We start from the raw sequence: 21,604 nt of genomic DNA, 5'->3' as shown, positions 1-21,604 counted from the left end.
TTTGCTACTGAGGGAGGTGCTTTCTATTTCTTTTGCGATGAAGTTGCACACGAATACCATTTTTTAAGGTAATGAATATCATCTTGAGTGTGTGTCTTTGCCGAAAATGCAAGTTCAGGTTGTGTTTGGTGGAAAACAGTGCAGCAGTAATAGAAGTGATGAAGGGACTAATGGCTGGTCCATACGGCCTCCTGCCCAGGAATCAGGTCTCATAAGGCTAGCTATGGGTGACAGCATCTGCTCCGATCTGTTTCAGTGACAACTTCAGGTTTATTGTTGACCCGTTATTTTCTGTTCTCAGTGTCCCTGGTTCTCCAGTTCCTTGGCATCTGTGCCTTCCTTTTGGTGCCTTGATTCTTGACTTACAGATGTTGCCTTTCTTCTCTACCAATCTTGACTCTTTGCTTTGAATCCAGGATCTGGTAAAAGATATTCTATCTGTCCATCCCCCACCCTGTGAGATCCCCACTGCATAGGCCAGGCCCTTATAATCCTCAGCCATCTTTCAGGAAAAGGACTCCAATGCAAATCAAATGCAACTTCCAATCTTTACTATTACTCCATAGTTAAAGTGCTATTTATTTCAATGTAATGAAATGTGAACTTAAAATATTTCAGTAAAAAGAATATATTTCCAGGGCACATGGGTGGCTCAGTCAGTTGGGCCGCTGGCTTTGACTCAGGTCGTTATCTCATGGTTTGTGAGTTCGAGCCCTGCGTCAGGCTCTGTGCTGACAGCTCGGAGCCTGGAGCCTGCTTTGGATTCTGTATCTCCCTCTCTTTCTGTCCCTCCCCTGCTCGCACTCTGTCTCTCTCTTTCTCAAAAATAAATAAACATTCAAAAAAATTAAAAGAATATATTTCCATAGTCCTCTATTTCATAAGTAGTGAGTACTCACTAGGTTAATAATATAGCACAACACAATATAACAATTGCTATACTATATAATAACAATAGATCTACTTCTATAGTAATAATAATGGCTAGTATTTATATAGTAAACTCTGCCCAACACTGTTCTAAGCACTGGCCAGTATTAGCTCATCTAATCCTATTGAGCAAATGCTTTTAAAATGGTGATACTGATGCACAGAGAGTTTAAGAATCTGTGCGGTCACCCAGGTAGTAAATAGAGAACACAGGATTTGAGCATTAATAGTCTGACTCATTAGCTTACATTTTAACTGTTTCACTATAATGCTTCTATGTGCCAGACATTTTTCATCATATGGTCTGGCACCTATTCTATCTAACAAGAAGTTATAAACACATGATGATGTAAGGAAAACCTTTAGGGATTTGCTACCTAGGGAACAGATTTCATTTCAATTTTTAAGAAGTGTAATTTGAAACATGATCCTTTTCCTTTGGAGATTCTCAAACTTAAAAAAGAAATCATAGAAAATTGCATCTCTCTGGGAAAAAGTTGATATTATGTACTAAGCATTTAATATTCTTAAAATTTATTACATGTAACTTATGAAATTTAAATTTAAAAAAACTATACCGGGGGCGCCTGGTTGGCTCAGTCAGGTAAGCCTCCGACTTCAGCCCCAGTTGGTCATGATCTCATGGTCCATGGGTTCGAGCCCCGAATCCGGTTCTGTGCTGACAGCTTAGATTCTGGAGCCTGCTTCAGATTCTGTGTCTCCCTCTCTCTCTGACCCTCCCCCACTCACACTCTGTCTCTGTCTCTCTTTCAAAAATAAACATTAAAAAAATTTTTTTTAAAAAGCCATGCCACACATGGCTAACTCAGCTAAGAGGTTTTGAAGTTAAGTTGAGTAAATGCTTTAAAAGGAAAACTCCAGTCAACCTCAGGTTTAAAGAAAAAAGTAATAAAGATTAAAGTCTTGGAAATGAAGGAATCTGTTTTAAGTTTGTGCCCACTTTAAAAAGATCAACTTAATGTTTGCACAGTGAAAACTAGTGCCCAATATGGGACCAATTTTACTGAGGATCCATAGATTTAGAAGCTAGGCAATAAAACACACAGATCATTCAAAATAAATTCTGTTGAATGAAAATCACATTAGAGTTTTGATTTGAGGTGCATATTTCTCTATTGGCATTTCAGGAAGTAACTCTCATAAGCCCCTGCCATCCAAATAAAGATATTCAATTTGTCAGATAATTTCACCTCCGGTAGGGGAGGTGGGACAAAAAAAAAAAAAGTACTAAATGAAAATAAACACATTTCTGATGCTGAAGGCACATGTTCCCTGTGGAATCTTTCCTTTTATATGACAATAGTCGTCTCTTTTGTGGTCATGATGATTATAATATGTTCCTCAGAGATGTATATCAAGAGATTTAATGTCAGATATGAACGATTTTCTCAAAGGTAGAAGACAAGCTGCAAGATGGTAGAACAGAAACTGACAAGGGAATACTTACATTAAAGAATTAGTTTAATATGATTTTGGGAAATACATGTATTTTGAACAACTATAAACTGTCTATAGCACCATGAGGAACAATTTTTTTTCAAGCAATCTGTAGCTTTGAAAGACTAAGAAAATCCTCTGTAGAGAGACATGGTTTGAAGGTAAATTCTGAATACTGAAGAACTCAGAATGAAGGAAAGGATTGTTCATCATTGGGGCACAGATAGAGAAGAGTGGAAGTCAGAATGTGTTTCTGATATGAGAAGAGGAAAAGGGGGAGGGGCGAGGAAGGAAAAGACACTAATGGTGAGTAGAACCATGGGCTTTCTCGGGACACCTGGACCCCGGATCCAGCCAAGGCTCATGTTGTCATTCATGCCCGGGTCTCTGCCTCTCAAGCTTCTCGTCTATACAATTAAAATGTTTCCCTGGATACTTAAGTTAATTTGGGGGTTTTAAAATTCTGGTTTTAGTCTGTTTGATTTTTCTGAATGATGACATAAGCAACATACATAAAATGTATAAAGACTCATTATTGCTATCTTATCACAGGCTGACATTTATGAGAATATCATATTCCAAAGGGTGATATAAATATTTCTGTTACCCAAATGCAGGCATCTGGGGAGGCAGTAAGCCCTGGGGCTCTCCTGAGATTAATATTTGCTCTGAGTTTCTTAACCAAGTGATACAACTGGAGAGGAAGACAATCCTTTTTCATGTAGATTTGTTAAATGAATCAAAAAAAGTAACACTGCTACTGTGATTTCTAAATATTTGGGCTCATAAGAATCACCTGGAAAGAGGGAGAAAAGGTAGATTCTTTGGGTCAGACTCCCAATATTTCAATTCAGTGGGTTTAGTAGGAGTCCCAGGAATCTATATTAATAAGGATCCCCCGTCCACCCACTAGTGGGTAAGTCAAAAGCTGGTAGCTCAACCATCACCAACCATATAGCAATTATTTTTGAAATGGCTGGTGGGGGAGATGATGGTAGCTTTAGGTTAAGGTAGTAAGAGTAGAGTTGGTAGGCAGGTACCTAGGTGCAGAGCCCGACACTGAGTAGAATAAAATGTTTGGTTTTCCTAACTTCCTTTGCCTCTAATTTGAAGTTTGCAGAAATGTGAAGCAGTTCTGTCCTCTTCTTCACTAAATTAGCAACCCAACTATCAATAGACAATGAATGTGGAAGGAGGGGGTATGAAATGGTCTTTAATTCAGGAAAACAAGGTAAACGCCATATATTCTGCAAAAACACGTTTAAGGACCTCAAAATCTTATCTATTATACATGAGGTAGTTTTCTAATATTGTACTCCCATCCTTCAGAAATATTTTCATGAGCCTCTTCTGAGAAGGTGGTTTTGCTTCCCTACCTCTGTGCCAGCAGGAGTCTCTTACATATGGTGATTTGTGTTGCTTCAATGTCCCAAAGCATCCCAGACAGGAAAGCCTCAGAGTCTCTGCCTCACTTCCCATCAATCATACATCTTCCTACAGAGTCCATCGCTCTCATAAAATTGGATGGAACAACGTTATTTCCTCTTGACATTTCCTCTTGAGAATTCTTCTGTTCATCACTCAGGTTTGGGGTTTAGAAATGGAACTGACTTGTTTTTTCACAGTGTGGTGCTCAGTTTCCCTCCAGCTTCTCTATTCTTTCCTGAGAGTTGCTCATATATGGTACACACAATCATTCACCCATATTTCTATGCTTTGGGGTGTTGTGTGAGTTTTTTGGCCATCCTTGATACCCATCCTATCTCTAGCATCTATGGACATCCGTTCTCAGGAAATGGCTCACTACGTATCCCAGTGTTGCTAAGGTACTTTGTCCCTGCCTCCTGGCTTTTTTTTTTAATTTAGGCTCTAGGCAGGGGGTTAATCAAGTAATCTGAGCTACATCTACCATCAATGGCCATCAATATCCTTTGTCCCTAAACCAAGGGCCTCAGTAGCATCTGAAAACTGCTCACCTTGGGGACCAGCCTTTCATACTCTGCCCCCTGGGAGTAGGGAGGCAAAACTAAACCAAGCAGGAATCTAAGTTCATCAGGATACACAGAGATGCCCTTTTCAGAATGGAAGTGTTTCCACCTTTCATCCTTCAGTGTTGATCTCTCTGAATGGGTCAGTTTCTTTATTTTAAAAAGTGTATTAAATTTGAAATGATTATTAATATCTCTGATTTTCAAACAATCTCTGACTTGATATTCATGTTCTTCTGCACAAACAATCTCTAACACCTTTTGAGACTATACATAAATATATATACATATATATATATATATATATATATATACACACACATATATATTTGTGTGTGTTTCATTGGAATTAGGTATTGTGCTTAAATTATGCACACATTTATTCACATGATTATACTTTTGGTCAGAGTGTTTTTATTTCTTTTTATGAAATGTTAAATAATAGTTTTTAAATTTGCACATATTTTAAAGCTTTACTTGCTATGCTTAAAAAATATTTCTTTTTTCATTAAGTTTCCCTATGGTTCCTGTTGCATTATGACTCAGTTGGATATAATGCCCAATTTGAAAATGGCTATTATCCTTTCTTGGTATTTTGGCTAAGATAATTTATAGTAACAAGGAAGCAAGTATGGCACATTAGTTAATTTCACTCCAGTGCTCATGTAATTCCCACGACACTGAACACTGATGCACAGAGTAATTGATTATGACAAAGGCAAGGATGCTGTCATTCTACTTAGGGTCACTTGCCAGAAGGAAAAAGCAATTGAGGAACAAATGCAAATGGTAACTACATGTAACTAATTTTAAGCAGCCTTTTGGGCAAAAGAAAGATACGAAACACCCTATGTTAGGTTGATAGTAGGCTATACAAAGAATTAAATGTATTTTTAGGCTATCCAAGTTCCAGTGCCATTTTAAGGAGTGTGAAGGCAGGAGCTGGGGTTGAGGAAGAGAAGACACTGAAGCTTAAGAGGAAGAAGAGGGGGAAAAGGAAAATGGAAAGGAGATCACAAACCAGCAGTGGGGAGATACACTAGGCAGCGTTAGGGAAAGAGTGGAGAAAAGAAAGAGGAGCAGATAGCAAAGGGAAGGAAGCAGGGAAGTCATGTTACAAGGAAAGGAGAGAGGGAGGACCATGTCTTGTGCTCACTCCATCACCTTTCTGGGACTCCCTGACTCCCACCACTCTGGGGTGGAGAAAACAAGACCCTCCCTGGTGAAGCCTAGTCTAGGCTTTCAGACCACACCCAAAATACCTTGTCTGCTCCAGCCCCATGACCACTTTTACCTATTTCCCTTCCCTTAGCCCCCTTTCCAGAATGCTGGCTGTGCTTGGTTATTCTCTAGGCAAGGAAACAGTGTGGCCATACTTGGCTTCCACAGGATTATGCCTGTGATGGTGAGGATTAGTGGAAAGAGGCTAGTGATGGTGTGACAAGCACTGCAACAGGCCAGGTGAGGGATGCTGAGGACATACAAAGGGATAATATTCGGCCTTAAGAAGGGAGATCCTGTCATTTGCAACAACACGCAGAAGTAAAATATGCCAGACACATAAAGAAAACACCTGCATGATGTTACTTGTGGAATCTAAACAAATCAAATACATAGAGGTAAGACTTGAGCAGTGGTTACCAGGATCAGGGAGGTGGGGGAACAGGGGGAGAAGAGATAAAAAAAAGATAGAAACCAAATAGAGCTTGCAAACTACGAATGTTTGTTCTGTTTGGACAGCATTAAGTGCACACACGATCTGGGGCGGGGAATGCACTCTTCAGTCTACTATTTAGCCACAGTGACAACTTCTCCTTAATTTTATAAAGGAAGATGCTGCACATGTTGACTTTGTTTCTGGACCTGGAGATGGTGGTGTTGGCAACCTCTGGATTAAGGGATTGGAACGGATGAGAGATATTTTGAGTGTTTTCTGAGGAGATATGGAAAGAAGCCTGTGGTAGTCTGGGTATCGGGGTGGGCTCGCTCTGGGAGGACTGGCTCAGAACCTGGTGCTTGGTGGTATCCTCACTGAGGACAAAACCCAGAAGGAGGAGGATACTTGGGTGGCGAACCTGCTGCATTCAGTTCGGGATGTGTTCGGTTTGTCCCCGGAATATGCAGGTGGGTTATAATCCTATTGGTTGACTACTGGATGATGACAAAGCTTTTTTATTCTGGAATAATCATGTCTCAGGGCTGTCTTTAAGAATGACGTGCAGATAGAGAAAGAATGTTCTATGATGGATGGTGATAATTTTCCTTTTCATCCCAAATGTGAGACAGAAAATGAAGAGATGAGGTGAATGACATCAGCATAAGTGAAGTTAGATGTTAGAAAGAACTTTATAAAATAACACACTTCTTGAGAAGGCTTACTAATGTATTTTAATTAATTCCCAAGTATACAGCATCTGTACAGGCAATTTTGGACAGTGGATAGTAAAGCAGAGGACTAACTGAGTTAAATTCCTAACCTGTATAAAAATGATGCTAAAGATATGGGAGGGAAATATCAGGCCTTCAGATATTCTCACAGTGGTTCACAACCCTCAACATAAGATACCTAAGACTTACTCAGAGAGCAGTGCAGATAACCAGATCATAGAACATTAGCCTGAAAGATTCCAATTCAGTGTATCCAGTGCGTCTCCAGAATCAGAATTTTGAATATGTATCCCAGGCATTTCTAGTGCAGATGTCTGAAGGAGCACACTTTGATAAACATGGGTCTACATCAGTGTCTCAGGAACCAGGGCATTGAGATGAAATGATTTTATATTTACCATTGATGATGATGATGATGATGATGATGATGATGATGTTGATGTTTACAAGTTCAGGGCCTGGTTCAGGCCCCTGCAGTAAGCAGAAAGACATGGCCATAAGTAGTGCTCACCTTTCCTGTTGACCAGGTGAGCTGGCCTGTGAGGAGACACAAAGAGAAAAGCCTTGTCTGTGATTGCTCCACTCAGTCTGGGGAAGAATAGGACAAGAAATGTGTCCTTGAGCATCAAGATAATATGTGGAAGGACAGGTGTTATTTTGCTGAGACTTGAGAAAATAGAAACAAAGACACTGAATTTCAAACCAATGGCAGCTGGTTTATAGTCCTGAAAAGGAGAAGTGGTCTCCATCACCTAAAGCTCAGGGGAGAAATCAGTCTGAGACAGTCAGCTGGGGGCCACAGGGCACCTGTTGAATTGAAGGGCCAATTCAGGCCAAGGGCATCCTGTCAGAGCAGGCTGCTAAAGACAACAAACCTAGGTTCCTTCAGAAATGAACTCTTTTAAGATTAAAAAATTTACTAATGAAGTAAATATTTTTATTTAATAATTTGTTTATTTTTCCTAAACCCCTATTTCCTCCGAGACATTTTTTTTTTCCTCTAAGCAGGGTCTTTCCACACAAGTCTCATTTCTGGACTAGAGAGACTTCCTCCTCCCTCTTATGTGAGCGGCAGGTCCCTGTGCTTGATCTACCTTTGAACTCCTTTTCCAGGTCCAGTACAGAGAGCGAGTTAATCCCGTATGGACCCATCATTCTACAGATCTCTTAACTACACAAAGCCCATAATACCTACCTCACAAAAATTAAACGCATATGTCTAATTACAAAAGGGTCTGCAAGAAATATATGGAAAACTACTTCTACTCAATATAATTACTTAGCACTTAAATATGGGCTGAAGAATCAAGCACTTGGTGGGGATGTCTATAATCATGAATTTATTTATTCACTCATTCAAGAAACACTTTCGGATGCCTTCCACTGACAGCTGATGTGCTGTATGTGCTGGGGCTTCAGAGATAATCAGATGGGGCTGAATTAGAAACAACGAAAACCCCCTGAGCATCCAATGGATAGGATGTACATCTTGATGAGGTGAATTTTAAGGCTCCTATCTTTTTTCAGACTCTATGATTCCATGATTGTATCTGTACATTTCTTATCACTCTTTCAATAGTGATGGATATGTAGGAGGTCTTTAATTTGTAGCTTTTGATTGATTATTGCTAAGGTGGAATAAATGTCACCGGTAGATTTTATTAATTTATTCCTCAAGTGCCCTCCTGTTCATGATATTTATTATGAATGTCATTTATCTTTTTACCCGCTGGAAAACATTAAGCATCAGCAAAGAACATAGGAGCCTGTTTATTTCTCAAGCTAGAATTGCAGAAAAGCACTATTTACCCATTCTTTTCCTGAAAGAGCATGACAAACCCACAGAGACAGAACTGGATATGCTATGTCTGCACTCTAACATGGTTATATTTGCATTAATAAAGTGAGTGGTAATGTCTTCACCTTATGAGAGAATCTTGGAGCAAGAAAATAAAACCTGACTCCTGGTAAATCTTGCTAGCACTTGAACTTGAACATTTTAAAGCAAGCACATGGGGGGCACCTAGGTGGCTCAATCGGTTAAGCGTCTAACTTCAGCTCAGGTCATGATCTGACAGTTTGTGAGTTCAAGCCCCACGTCAGGCTCTGTGCTGACAGCTCAGAGCCTGGAGCCTGCTTTGGATTCTATGTCTCCCTTCCTCTCTGCTACTCCCCTGATCACGTTCTGCCTCTCTCTCCTTCAAAAATGAACAAACATTAAAAAAATTCTAAAACAAGCACATGAATAATCATAATTAGAGAAAGGATTTTATTATTTACAGATGTCCATGAAATGACATCAAATACTTTGGTTTTTTATTTCCTTTTAGTGTCAAAGAAAAAAAATACCATTGAAGTTTGCCATTTTATCTTGATTCTTCTCCAGAGCAAAATGAAATACTGTAAAGAGTAACAAAATTTATGTTTGATTGAAATGTTTTACTTTTTCAAAATTTGTATTTGTAGAGGGTAGATGATAGGTGGGAGATAATGAAAGAAATGTTTGCATGTAAGGAGTTTTAAAGACTACCTCAAAATGATAGATAAACAATACCTACCTAAAATGATAGATAAACAATATTTGAGAATGAACTATCTCTTTGCTTTCATTTTCCACGTCATGAAAAAAATATTACACAAAAACTATATACACGCCAAAGCCAATATACCATATAGTGAATGGCAAACCAGCTCTAATAGTAAAGCAATAGTTAATAGCTATTAAAATTTGGGGCCAAATTCTGCTTCCTTAAAAATTGTTTGCATATGTGGGAGACTCATGATTGAAATTGATACACATCACCCATCCAAGTTGAGTGGATGAGTTTTCTTTCTGATTTTTTTACTTTTGGAGGATTCTTCCTCTTCCTACTTCTTGCATGTGAGCTACCTGCCGGGGACTCTGAGAATTCATGAACCATGAGTTGGGTGTTTCTTTCAGTTTCCTCAATGCAGCCCCAATCATTTACATCCAAGTTTTTATTCACTTAGGAATAAAAATGAAAAATAATTTATGAAATAATTCACAGCAATATGAAAACTACTCTCTTTTTCTTTTCTATTGAGAAAGAACTAAAGCAACTTTTTTTGAAAAGCCTAACTGGCTGTTCCTCCCCACATGTTATATGCAAACAACTGATAAGAATCACTCCTTTGGTGATAATTTTCCTTGTTACCTCTTCTTTATGTCTTTTGTTTCCACTGGTTTTAGACTTATAGTTTTATTGAAAGATTGATGACCAGTTATTTGACTGAAAATATGGGCCATATTTCCATTCGGATATTACCTGTTGACCAATATTGATGCAACACATTCCTGAACCTAATGAAAAAGGCAGACACAACCCCTGGCCTCATGGAACTTACAGTCTCTATAAATGTAAGGTCCGTACACAGTGCATTTTCACTTTGAATGATTTGTTTAGATTCTGGAAGTGTGTTACGTGCTCTGAGCTACTTAGGGTTTCACTGAACATTGTCTGTTTGTCCTAAAGTAATGTATTCAGTTTGGAATGCAAGTTTATGGAAAGGTACATGATGCAATTCTTGAGCAAGGACTTAGTAGATCTTAAGAGTTTCGCTTGGAGTTAGATATTTATTGCTTTTAAGGTCTAATGACTATATGAAATGAAGAGACATAAGTCACTTTTATTGACATGTCCTAGCCATGCAAAAGCATCATGATTGGGTGCTGTTTGCTGTCCCTATAGAGGTAGAGACTGAATGGGAACAAAATATTTTTGGAAGTGCTGCATGTTTAACAAGGTGGAAATATTTTATTTGGTTATTAATCCTAGATCTAGGCCACTGTTTAGCAGAAATAGTTATGTGGGTAAGCAGGAAACATTCTACTTTTAAGCTGGTACAAATAATACATAATGGTACTAATCAGACAAATGATGAGTGTTGATTTATGTCATGAGAGAAGCGTTTACTCATGCTATTTAATAAATTAACTCTGAATGCCCTTCACCAGGTGATAAGGAAAAGGGGTTGATTCTCAATGACTCCCCATTAATGTAAACTTCTCCAATTAACTCATCTGTCTCTCAGTCATGAGCCCTTTAAAGCTTTGTTTCTACTATATAAACCTTAGACTCAGTACCCGAGATCCTTGTCACGGCAACTTATTTTCTATGGTGAGCAATCCTCTGCTATAGTTCAAGAGTTTTGGTTTCCTGGGCTGTACGCAGACACAGCTTTGAAAAAAAAACAATTTTCTTTCTTACTCGTAGGTAATAAAGAGTAAAATTATGACATGAAGATATGTTACCCTGAGAGTTGCCTATTTATTGAGGTATGGGAAACATTGTTTTTTCTTAAAAATGACATTAAATGTCCACAAGGCAATGATGCAAATTAATTTACAAGAACCTCCTCTATAATCAAGACTTATTACTCATATTATTTTTGCTATTGTGTTAAATGGTAAAATGATTAAAAAGTTAAGTAACTTTGGAAAAAATCAGAGCATCTACTGCATTATTATTTAAATACTTTCATGTAACATTTTGCTTTCTATCCTCTAACCATCAGTTAAGGTTATCAATAAAAACAATAGGAAATTATATTTTTATCAAGAATTTGCAACTTGGATAACTTTACATACCATTGAATGGTGGCCAGTATACCTAACTCCTACATTGTTTTTATTCCAATATCAGTTAGAATTCTATATTACTAACAATATCAGTAACAGAAGACTCAACTTTTAAACCGTTCAGAAGTTCTCTAGACAACTTTTACTTAGAGACAAGGTAAGAGGCATTCTCTTAATGTCCATGGAGAAATAAACTCTAATGTGCAATATCATATTAAAATAAAGGAGGAAAGGAGGAAGAAATTGGTCCACAGGTACCATCAATGGGTTAGCTATTTTCCTAATGCAGTGTGAGGCTTTTGAAAGACTGTTTTATAGACGAAGCAAAACCAAATATATACCCAGGAGAAATAGCAGTGAACCTTTATTTAATTTAAAATTACATTACATGAGAAGGCTCACACATTGAAATGGGAAGAATGGCCTTGGGCAATAGTTCCCTTGTGTTTATGTAAAAAAAATCAAATAACACCTTGTAGGAATTTGAATGCAGACAAAATTCTTATTAATTTTTATGCATCATTCATGGAAAAACAATAACCAAAAAAAGAAGGAAAGAAAGAAACCGTGTCAGCAATAGCTCATTGTTTAAGAAGCACAGGATGTTCAATCATACTTTCATTTTCTGAGTCACAAAATCCAGCCTCAACTTTATTTTATTCCTGATGGTCAGTCTTTGGGACCAGCTGGAAATTCCTCAGACTCATTACACCATTAACTAGCAGGACCTAACTATCATTTATTTAAATTTTTTATGAATAACAACTTCATTATACATTGTGTTTCTAATATGACTGGGGAAAACTATGAAATGTGGCACGTTGCAGTAGTTAATTTCACTATGAAATGTGGCACGTTTCAGTAGTTAATTTCAATTATCTAATATCCCAATCATTTTCTTAACAAGAGACTTGCCTAAAGGTCTGCTAAAGCTCTGCATATCTTGGAAATTACTGGCTACTAATTGATCCAATAGTAGCATGTTAAAATTACCTTAACCATTCTGTTCAATACCTAATTGCATTTTCTATTGATGTCAGTGTTCTACCAAGAAGCAATTGGTGCTTGAAAATAACTTTTTACTGTGGAAAAAGTGGTAAATTGTGAAATCGGCTATTTGTGATTTTACATTTAAGAGACAGTGGTGATAATAGCAATACAATGGCGAAGAAACATAATGCCGAAGTTTGTGAATGTAGGGTATGCAAAGCTGAGTCGTTTTAAGGTACTAATGAGTTATTCTTGGGCAGTCCCACTTCCAAGTGAGTTTGTTGAGGGTAACTGAGTAATCTGAATTATGTTACCACTGGGAAAAAATAGTTATTTTACTAGGTGCTCTGTGTGGTGTGTGTATTCGTGTATGATTATTCTATAATCATAACTACTATGACGTACTCTTTCCCACCCAGTGAAAATGGCACACAGATAGAAACTAGTATCCTGATACGTACATGCACCTGTTTTTCTCTTCATTATCGCCTAGGCATTTTTTTTCTGCCTATTCATTTGTGAAGTGCTATGAAAATAAAATCCACCTTTAGGGACATTGTATAAGATCTATAATTCCCAGCTCCTGTTATTGTTAATTCTCCAAAGGAAAATGCTTTATACAGTCTGTTTCTTAGATGGACAACAGAGTGGGATTGAGAAGTGGACAAGTGGACAGTGTGAGGGGAAAATAGCCAGCTCAGAAGACTAGATGAAATCTGGCAATGCCACCAGCACGAATTTAAGCATTTGGACACTTGGAGTGACCTTGAGGATTCTGAATGACTTTTTATAACGTGATGATGACATTTGAAATGCTTTCCAAGGAATAGATGAAACACTCAATTATGTTTTCTTTAATCTTCTGATATTATGATTATGTTCTGGCAGAATGATGGCAATTAATTACATTAGGTCAGCAAACATCGCCATGCCTATCATATACACATTAAGAACAAGTCAGAATTTTCTCAGCTGTGCAGTTGGCCTGGTGGGCACAGTGCCAGTGGCGGTAATCTCTCTGAAACTTCTTCTGCCACAGAGCAAGCCCAGAGTTGAAATACTGGGGCAGCAGGAAATGAGTGGATTCTATTTGTCCACTATTTGTCTATCTTAAGATCCCTCCTCAGAATTTAGGAAGACTAAAATTATGATAATTGCAAAGGGTATTTATATTTATCTGTGAGCATATATACATACTTGTTATAGTCTCCAACAGAGTAAAGATTACGTTCAAATACGTGGTCCTTCACATGAATGATCACATAGGTTTGAATGCTTGTAAGAGAGCTGCAGATGTAATGGTTTTCTACATTTTCTAAGTTTCATAAAAGTCTAATGAGTTTTCAAGAGAAATGAAATAGCCTTGCTTGTGTAGTATTCCCATCGTTAAAGCAATTAGCCCATAAGAAAGAAATTCTGGAGCTTTGGGGTCAAAATCTTTATTTTTTTTTCTTTTTTTTTGGTAAGATTTACAACTCAGTTCCCTTCACTAGTAGACCTCAGGGTTTCTTTATCTTGTGCCTGCAACTGTTATTACTATCTTTCTGTGAATGTCAGATGGCTTTCCCTCTGTCACTGAAGTGACCTAGAAAAATTCCTGTGAAAGTAGATCCCATAAAATAACATTCCTTGCCATGAATGTATGTCCTGAAGCCAGATAAAATGTCAAGATAGTAGAAATAAAAACATGAAAAAGCTAAAAAACATGTTCATAATTCTAAAGGGAACTTGTTATTGCTTTTTAAGTTTATTGACTTTAAAACCAATTAAATCCATTTATTCTGTGGCTTTTAATATTTTAAAGATAGACTTTGACTTCATTTTGATGGTAATTTCAGTAAAACTTTTATTTCAACTTGTGGCAATAGGTATCTTATGTCATTTGGAAACAACCAATTTATCTTAGAGAGATAAATGTATTTTTATGACATTGATTATTTTGAAAATATGATTCTTAATTATGATACATCTCTGGGTCTCCCTGACAGTGATCATCTACTAAAAAGTTTACCACATTTCTATTTATATTTGCATAAAAGAAATAATGATGTTGTGAAGAATATACTAGTATTCAAGTCACTGATGTATATGTATTATGAAAAAAGTACTTTATCCATATTTAGCTGTGCTCAGGGTTTCAGTATATTTCCCATTTAACACTTGTAATTCTGTCATAATGAAGGAGTGTATAATTACTTTCAGCCTATTCAGCATATGAAATAATCAGGGAATTTTCTGGATATTCAGATTGTCGGAATCAATGAAGTGTTAGTTTTTGTGTGTGTGTAAAAGACATGGAAAAATATTAAGGGGAAAATTTCCTAGTTAGTTCAGCTAAACTTCCTACAAGTTAAAAGGGGATGGAACCCAGATAATAATATTTTAATCCATTTCCATTTTCCTTCCTTCCAAGACCCTTCATGAGGTTAGTACTTGTTATGCACTTAATCTTTGTGCAGATTTTTACTTATAATCTTCTGTTAGTGATTTTTCACTTGTGATACATGATCAACATAATATGGTATTCACAGGGGAAATGAGGCACTACTTCAGATTGTATAGTTTTATATCATTCTTCTTGGACCACCTAGTTTGTTTCTAGTATTCTTTTTTTAAGCTTGTATGTCTAAGCTTGTATAGATATCATGATAGCATTGCTAATGAATTGTGTACACTTGGCAAATAAGTTAGACACAAGTCCTATTAGATAAAGCTACTGTCCACAGGATTTCAAAGGAGCGGCGCAGAGCAGTAGGAGGAAATGTCGGAATTATGCACATAGTTGCATGTTGACCAGATTGTTGGCGCATTGACCAGATATATTCACTAGTCATACTATTATAATTATACTCAGATCTCTGCCACACTCAGGATTCCTTCCCAAGAACACAAAGCTTTCTGCCAACATACCCTGTGAAGTCTTCCCTGATCTATTGCCCTTATCCCTACCACATCCCAGAGGAAGCATCCCAGAGGTATGTGACTCATACCTCATTAATAGTTCTGATGCCATTCTTCCTTTGCTTGTAGACATTTGTTTATAAGCCTCAGATTCTTCCTCGTTACCCTTTTCCATAATCACCTCTTTCTTTCTCATCCTTGATTTGTCCCTGTCTCTCTCAGGATGCCTGCACTGTAGTTCCTGTCTCCCTGTCTCTACAGTGTGACCTTCACCACTACCTTCAAGTTATAATTAGTTTCTGCCACTGGATATTTTCAAGTTAACCATTCCCCTTTACATGTATCTTTATAAATGGTCACATTAGAAGTCTATTCTCTTCCACGCCAGGAACAATTCACCCTACCCAGCTATTATAATTTGAGGAATGGCTCCCCAAGTTTAAAAAAAAATTACTTATTATTTTTGTGAGAGTGAGCAGGGGAAAAGCAGAGAGAGTGAGAGAGAGAGGATCCGAAGGAGGCTCTGTGCTGACAGCAGAGAGCCTGATGTAAGGCTCGAACTCATGAACCATGAGATCATGACCTGGGCCAAACTGGACGCTTATCCAACTGAGCCAACCAGGTGCCCCTGGCTCCCCAAGTTTTTATATCACATTAGAGCCATTATTTGTTGTTTTGCAAGTTGTATGCGCATAACTATTTATTCAGCAAACATTTAAGGTCTTGGATTAAAAATGCTTCCTACATGCAAAAAGCCAGAAAAGCTGTTGAAAGATGATTATTGAAAAATCTCACACACGTCTAAGTTTTGACCAACATTACATTTTTAAAGATACTTTGCTTTCACCAGTTAAGGTTGTGTTAGTTCCAAGTGCCATAGTGAATTTTCATATCACAGATATTTAAAAATATCACTAAACTCTAAAATATCATATTTGTTATTGCATAAGGATTTTCTTTGTAAATGCGCTTCTTCGTTTGCTGACTGTTTTCTGCATTGCTGTCCTTACATGGCATTTACAAAGTACTAGATGATGTATGGTGATAAGTACCTCATCTGACAAGTCCTTCCAGGCTAGAAGTTTGCATTTTAAGTACATCATGGGGATTTGCCATTATTGTACCAAATGCAGAGAGAACCAACCCAAATGAAAGATCTTCTGGATCTAAATCCATTCCCGTTAATTTCTGCAATGTCAGTGGAGTTGGAAAATTGGTCTCCTGGCACTTACAACACAATCTTGTAGATTTCCAACATCATAACTCCATGCTCGGAGTTCATTGTTGGACTTGCCAAGGTGTGTTCAAGTACACTTGTACAACTCCGTGGAAATATCTCCCAAGCAAATAGCTACATGCGATTTAGGGAAACTACATTCTTCCTAAAGCAAAAGTCAATGAGAATGTACATTGAGAATGTATGCAGTGATTGCATTTTATCACTGAATGTTTGGAAATTATAAAAGAGGAGACTCCTAATGGCGCTACCTATGCTAAGTCTAGAGTACCATACATTTTTAAATGGGCAATTCTGTTCTGTCAAAGGCAAAGATTCAAAAACAAAAGTAACTTAACCATATGGTAAGAGAACTGTGAAATGTGTTGAACAAAAGGCTTAGAGCCTGTGAATATGTGGCTACAATGATAAAATGGGCTTTAAATATATGTCCTTTATTCACTAGGCTTCTAAAGCAAAAAAGGTTCTTATAGAAGACAGTGTTCTCATGCATATTCTTCAAGCCAGTTTCAAGGAATGATGTCTTTTAGTGAGAATGAGAATGCAGAGGACACTATTTTGGAGACAGTGAGTCTATGTAGATGTAACGTCAAAATCACTGATGACATCAGTCTTTCTATGTATCTGGTCTTGCTGGTTTTAGCAAATATCTATAATCATCAGCCATACAAGAATCTTCTTTCTATCGCTTATTTGTCATGATTTTAAGAATGTTTTATTTTAGGGGCGCCTGGGTGGCTCAGTTGGTAGGACTCCTGACTCTTGATTTTGACTGAGGTTGTAACCTCACAGTTGTGAGATCGAGCCCTGTGTCAGGATCCGCCCTGAGCATAAAGCCTGCTTAAGATTCTTTCTCTTCCTCTGCCTCTCCTCTGCACATGTGCCAACTTCTCTCTCTCTCTCTAAAAAGAAAGAAAGAAAGAAAGAAAGGAAGAAAGAAAGAAGAAAGAAAGAAAAGAAAAGAAAAAAAAGTGTTTTATTTTAATGGCTTCAATTTGTAGTGGATAGACTTAAAGTCCACTACCAATGGTAGTAGATAGACTTAAAGGAACATACAGTGTTTTTCATAATTGAAATGGCTATACCTCTGAAATTCACTGTCCCTATACACTCATTTATTTTAAATTATTTTCCTATCTCATCCATTACAGGCTTTTACAATAGGACACTATACATTAATTTTTTAAGTTTCATATGAAGGCTCTTTCTTTCTCATAATTTTAAAATTATGTTGACAACTGACATTATTTGTTTCATTTTTATGTCCCATGCTTTTATTTTAAGTCTCACAGAGTTTGAGAGAGCTCCTTTTTATATAAATTTACTCTTTCAGTATCACCCCTTCCCCTCCCCAAGCTGCCATTCATTCTCTCTGTCAGGAAGACTTCCATTCGTTGGTCATGGACTAGGACAAAGGGCCTCTTCCCTGAACTTGCAGAAGCAAGTAATTAGTTTTTCCCTATATCGAGATACATAATCCTTTTGTTCCTTATTATATTTTATCATGAGGATTTGTTTAACCGTGCTATCTCCTCCTAAAACTAGAGCTACACTACTCAAGTATACGTTATTCAACTTTGTGAGTAGTACCACGTTAGACATAACTTAAGCAAAGGCCACCATACATGTGGACTTGGAATCCTAACAAGTGGCGTGGGGACATTTGAGCATGTGCCCAGACTGAATGTAGATGGGAGACATTTGTCTGCTTTCCTTTTGTCAGATTCAGCTCTGTGAGCACTCATATTGTGAGTATCTGTCCAGTGACTCTAATTCCCTGTACAATATATGTAACAATGGGAAACTTTAATATACTTTGGCCCCCAAATGCAAGCCTCCTGAGGCCCAATGAGGAGGTAAAACCAGAGTGACTGGCTTTATTTTATTTTTTAAATGTTTATTTATTTCAGAGACAGAGAGAGAGAGATTGAAAATGAGCAGGGGAGGGGCAAAGAGAGAGGGAGGAGAGAATCCCAAGCAGGCTCCGTGCTGTCAGCACAGAGCCCGATGCAGGGCTCAATATCATGAACTGTGTGATCATGACCTGAGCCGAAATCAAGAGTTGGCCTCTTAACCGACTGAGCCACCCAGGTGCCCTAGAGTGACTGGTTCTAATGCTGGAGGAAAACTGCCTCTGTTGAACATATAGAAATGCTATATTAATCTCCAAAATTGGTATAGCCCTAAAAAGTGCTTAAGAATAATTTTGATTAAATTTAAGTTCTGCCTTGCTTGCTAATTTTAAAACCTGAACACTTCTCATTTTAGATTCAACTCTGTTGCACATCCAGCATATGAGAGGTATGGAATACAGATGTGTTATTAAAAGCCTCAATTGTATGCATCCATAGTGAAGAATAGTAATTAGGAGAGCCATTTTTCTTAGTCTGAGTGGGACAGCTCTGGTTCACACAAGTGGTTTTGGTGTAAACACGAATAGCGCCACTTTCATTCTTAAAGGTGTCCCAGTTTAGAGGATATTATGCAGTCACCCTCAGTATGATTACATTTCAAATTGTTTCTGTAATTAACTTGAGTATTGGCACACATGATGCAATAGGGATAAGTAAAACTTTGGTCAAAAGATGTGGTAGGACCTGCCTAGTGAAGCTCATTGCACTTCAAGCCACATCGGTCAAGACGTGCCCACTTGCCTGCCATCCTGTCCCTCTTGTCAGCTCCCTCCTTTTCCTTACATGGTGTAGAGATGAGCACCATTACTGTTCATGCTGAGATAATACTCCTTTACAGCACTTTTCTTTCCACTTTAAGCACTTTGGACATCTCCTACCCAGTCATCCAGTAGCACTTACCCTGGGGCTTCCTGGATGTGTTCTGACATTTATTCGCCCACCGTCAATTCTGGGCCTGCATGACCTACTGGGGCTATCGGTATTCCTTCCCTGCGGGGTTCTGTGTCCAGAAGCATCTTTATAGCTCCATTTGCCATTTGTAAAACTAATATTTCACAGGTAATAACATTGGCAAGTGAAGCTTAACCTTATAAAAGGATCCCTTATAAAAGAATAGGTAATAATGCACTGTTAAGCAAGAAGGGAGACAAAGTCCGGATATGTTATCAAGATGGAGAGTAGAAAGAGGATACACAAAGAAGAGAGGAGAATGGTGGGATAATCACGGAGGCCTGTTTGCTGAGGACAGAGAGGAATATGGGAAGGGAGGGCAGGGGAAATTTGGCGCCCTACAGAGCTTGCTTGCTTTTTTCCCCTTTGCATCTGAGGTTCCTAGGAAAGTTTAGATATAAACCTAAACTACACCAAATAAGCAATACACTGTAGCTGTGTTGCCACAGACACATCCTAATGTCATGAAAGAAAACTTGAAATATTTAAAAATTGGTATATATTTAGTTATATGCACACTTGGCTATATCCTAGCTAGTAATCAGGTGATTCACATAAATGGCTACAGTGAATATTCTTTCCCCCTTCAAAAAAGTACATTTCTGGAGTCTGTTGTAGGAGAGGCAGAGTTGTTCTGGAAGGAGCAGGAATTCTTGCATTTGTGATTCAGGGGCCCTCGGATGATCAAAATATTCACTGTTCCAAGAGAAGTTATGAGGCATGATTCAGAGAATTGGCAGAAATGGCAGTTTGTGTGTCCTACAGGAGCAGGAGTCCTGAGAAGCTGGCCCCCCTGCGGTTTCCACAGGGTCACTATTGATTTTCCACCTACTAATTCTAGGAACATAGTTTACCATTCCAAGGCTCAATGAACACTGGACCCAGCTTTCCCTCTCCGAATACTCATCTTGCTACTAGTCCTAGGTTTCATGACTTCATGGGAAGACACTCTTATTTGTTTAAGTTTAACGTGATGGGATTTTGCATTGTGTATGCTTAAAAGTAAATAGTATGTACATTTAATAGTAAGTCACATTGGAAAACAAATCTACCAGCTAAAAATGTAACTTAACGTGGGCTTACTTATAATCTCTTTGAGTTGGGAAGCACCTTAGATTCTGAAAACAAAATCCACACAGAGCTTTGATTATTTGAAAGTAGTATAAGAGTATATGAGATTATCTTATTCAGTTCAATCAATAGCCTGTTGGGATATTTCCTGGTTAACCACTATCCCCGTGGCCTATGCTCCCATTGTATTCTGAGTGAATGACATCATGCAAAGGGACAAAAATAAAATAAAATAACATAAAGGTTATTTTGTTAACAGTGCTTATTGTATATGCCATATAAGACTTTTGTTTTGTTTTAATGTTTACTTATTTATTTTGAGAGAGAGAGAGAGTGCACATGCATGCATGCAAGAGCAGAGGAGGGGCAGAGAGAGAGAGAGAGAGAGTATCCTAAGCAGGCTCCACACTGTGAGCGTGGAACCCAATTCAGGGCATGACCTGAGCCAAAATCAAGAGTCAGACACTTAACCAACTGAGCCACCCAGGTGTCCCTGTTCTGTTTTGTTTTAAATAAAAGGATAACTATTACTAATGGCAGAAATAGCAAACACCAATGGGATGCATTGTGTCCATACTGGAAAATGTAGTTAATTCATTATATTTACCCAGGAGGACTTTTCTGTTTGAGCCCCACACTTGAAATTGTAAACAGTTCCACACTTGCAAGCATAAACTCCTTATTACAAGGAGATCCAGGTGACAGTTGCCCTGTTAATGATATCTTTGTGTCAGTCCATCTTTTATCTAGAGATAAAAAACTTTAAACTACTAAACTATGGTTAGAATGTGTATTAAAGCATAAAAGCACACATTCTTGATTGTTTCTGGATATAGATAGGTTTGAATAGTTAAGGTTACAACAACAACAACAAAAATGTAGAAGATACTTTAGAAAAAGAAATGCTCTATTGGGGCACCTGGGTTGCTTAGTCAGTTAAGTGTCTGACTCTTGGTTTCACTCAGGTCATGGTCTCACGGTTTGTGAGTTCAAGCCCCACATCGAGCCCTTGCACTGACAGCTCAGAGCCTGCTTGGGGATTCTTTGTTTTCCTCTCTCTATGCTCCTTCCCCTATCGTTATCTATTTCTCTCTCTCAAAATAAATAAATAAACATTTTTTAAAAAAAGAAAAAAATTATCTGTTGTATGTATGTAATTACCTATGTGTTTTATCTA

The 21,604-nt window shown here is 37.8% G+C and overlaps 1 protein-coding gene across 4 annotated transcripts in view; it reads left to right on the top strand.

The window, feature by feature from the left end:
- Positions 1–21,604, top strand: part of FGF14 (fibroblast growth factor 14) — a 607,406-nt gene that overhangs the window by 488,612 nt on the left and 97,190 nt on the right. The window lies entirely within an intron of this gene.

This window comes from Panthera uncia, assembly GCF_023721935.1.
Source record: "Panthera uncia isolate 11264 chromosome A1 unlocalized genomic scaffold, Puncia_PCG_1.0 HiC_scaffold_16, whole genome shotgun sequence".
Lineage (NCBI taxonomy): Eukaryota > Metazoa > Chordata > Mammalia > Carnivora > Felidae > Panthera > Panthera uncia.
This window is presented reverse-complemented; position numbering and strand designations above follow the sequence as displayed.